General features: G+C 40.8%; 1 protein-coding gene across 3 annotated transcripts in view; it reads right to left on the bottom strand.

Moving 5' to 3' along the window:
• LOC106874050 (ER degradation-enhancing alpha-mannosidase-like protein 3) overlaps positions 1-2,990 on the bottom strand; it is a 344,953-nt gene that overhangs the window by 161,840 nt on the left and 180,123 nt on the right. The gene's annotated exons all lie outside the window — the stretch shown is intronic.

Genomic DNA, 2,990 nt, shown 5'->3' with positions numbered 1-2,990 from the left:
CTATCAGGTCATCTCATAAGTTCTGTCTGATTTTACCTTTTTTAAAATTGAATAAAATTTAATAGTATTTTAGAATGTCTAATGGAATTAAAAAGCTTGTAAATAGATGGAAGGAAGTCATAGGTAATCAGGGAAAGTACATTGATGATTAAATTTCAATTAAATATAACATTTGATCACTTGTTTTCTTTATTCAAAATTCGTACAGAACTTATGGGATGACCTGATAATAAGTCTTGCCTTGTTGTTGACTATCACAGGTCAGTCCTCATCCAGTAGACCTATGGACAAAGATGTTCCAGCTTTTATTTAAATGTAATTTTTGGCAGTGTGTGTGTGTGGTTGGTTATAATGGTGATTCTTTGGTGGTGTTTTGCCCTTTTTTTTTGGTTGCTGCTATCCTCATTTCTTTTCTACCCCACCCTAAACCCATTCTCTTTCATCACAAATATAAAGCAACAATGGCAACAACAACATTATGGTCAGCTGATGTTTTATGGTGGTGGTGGTCAGAAAGAAAATAATTGGTATAGGCTTTATTTCAACCGTCTTTCTAAGGTCCATTGCCATTTGACTGTGTCCTAGATCAACACTTTTGAAATATATAGACAGAAACTGTCAACATCTGTTGCCTGTGTGTGTATGTGTAATTGCAGGCATAGCTGTGTGGTAAGAAGTTTGGTTCCAGATTCAGTCCCACTGCATGGCAACTTGAGTAGGTGTCTTCTACTATAGTCTTGGGCTGACCAAAGCCTTCTGAGTGGATTTTGGTAGATGGTAACTGAAAGTAGCCTCTGTTATATGTGTGTATATATATATATATCTGTGTTTGTGCATATGTGTTTTTTTTTTATGTCCCTGAAACTTAGTGGTTGGGCATTAAGTGACCAATAGAATAAATACTGGGGCCAATTTGTTCATCTAAAGCCCTTCAAGGTAGTGCCTTGAAGGTGCCAGCATGGCTACAGTCCTGTGACTGAAATAAGTAAAATGTGTGTGTGTGTGTGTGTGTGTATATAATCACTATCAACCAGGTTGTTAGATGTTATACACCACTGGTCGCAATGTACTTCGTTGCATTGTTATAGCTTTTGGATGAAGCCACCCTGCTTGTGAGGTGGACAGACCAACATTGCTCCAGAATGAAATGCCAGTCCATCACAGGATTACACACTTTACAGCTGAGGGGGCTGAAGCAACATGGAATGACATGTTTTATTCAAGAACACAACACACCACTCAGTCGGGGAATTGAAACCATGACCTTGCAATTGTTAGTGCAACACCTAACCACTTGGCCTTTACACGCATGTGTATATACATACATACATACATATATATAGTCCAATGCATGGGGTGGTTGACTTTAGGAAGGGCATCCAGCCAAAAAACGTGCCAAAACAGACACAGAAGTCTGATGCAGGCTCCAGCCTGGCCACCACCTGTCAAACCACCCAACCTATGCCAGCATGGAAAGCAGACATTAAACAGATGATGTATATAGATAGATAGATGTGTGTATAAATGTATTCTTCTGGTGATTTCATCATGTAAAACTGTTGATACAGATATATATTTTCCTTCTCATCTCTTTCTGTCGAAGACCATAGACTTGAAACATCAAAGACTTTTCTGTTTTTTCCAAGTGTCAAACTAATACACCTGTTTGCTGTTCCCTCACCCGCCTTTAGATTCTGTTTTCTGTACATTTGAACTATGTATGTAGGGTCAGTCTAATAAATAACTCATTGCACCAAATAAATAGATGCAGCAAGATTCGCTTCTGTTTTCTATACATTGAACCATGTATAGAGGAACAGCCTAATAAATAACTTGTGGCATCAAATAAATAGATGCAACAAGTTATTAATTACATGCCAACACAAATATAATAGGTCTTTCCTTAAGATTCCCTACATGTAGTATAGGTTTTTTTAAAAATATTTATGCATCATCTATTTCTGTGTACCCACCCTTGTTTACTGTTGCATATAATTGTTATTCAACCTCAAGTAATGTCTGTGATCACAATCACTGAAACAAGATATATATGTGTGTGTGTAATTTCATTTCAATTTTAGACAGACTCCCCTTCTCATTGCAAAATGCTTATGTGATAAATTTGCCAATTAAAATGTACATCATCATCATCATCATCATCGTTTAACGTCCACTTTCCATGTTAGCATGGGTTGGACGATTTGACTGAGGACTGGTGGACCAGGAGGCGACACCAGGCTCCAATCTGATTTGGCAGAGTTTCTACAGCTGGATGCTCTTCCTAACGCCAACCACTATGAGAGTGTGGTGGGTGTTTTATGTGCCACTGGCACGAGGGCCAGTCAGGCGGTACTGGCGACGGCCACGCTCGAAATCTTGTATTATACGTCCCACCTGCACAGGAGCCAGTCCGTCGGCAGTGGCAACGATCTCGCTCGAATGTCTTTTCACGTGCCAGGGAGGCAACGTTGGTAACGATCACGCTGGTGCTATTTACGTACCACACTGGTACAGGTGCCATCTCGATTTCGCTTTCACTTGCCCCAACAGGTCTTTGCAAGCCGAGTTTAGTGTTCCTACAAATTTAGTTTGATTCCGATTTCACTTGCCTCACTATGTCTTCGCAAGCGGAGTTTAGTGTCCAATGAAGGAATGTTACGCGTAAGTGGGCTGGCTACATCCCTGGCAGAGGCCTTGGATTTTGGTCTCACTTGGCTTGTCGGGTCTTCTCACACACAGCATATTTCCAATGGTCACGGTCACAAGTCATTGCCTCGGTGAGGCCTAATGTTCAGAGGTCATGCTTCACCACCTCACCCCAGGTCTTCCTGGGCCTGCATCTTCCACGGGTTCCCTCAACTGCTAGGGTGTGACACTTTTTCACATAGCTATCCTCATCCATTCTCACCACATGTCCATACCAGCGCAATCGTCTCTCTTGCACACCACAACTGATGCTTCTTATGTTCAACTTTTCTCTCAAGATACTT

Source organism: Octopus bimaculoides, chromosome 1 (assembly GCF_001194135.2).
Source record: "Octopus bimaculoides isolate UCB-OBI-ISO-001 chromosome 1, ASM119413v2, whole genome shotgun sequence".
NCBI classification, from domain to species: Eukaryota; Metazoa; Mollusca; class Cephalopoda; order Octopoda; family Octopodidae; genus Octopus; species Octopus bimaculoides.
This window is presented reverse-complemented; position numbering and strand designations above follow the sequence as displayed.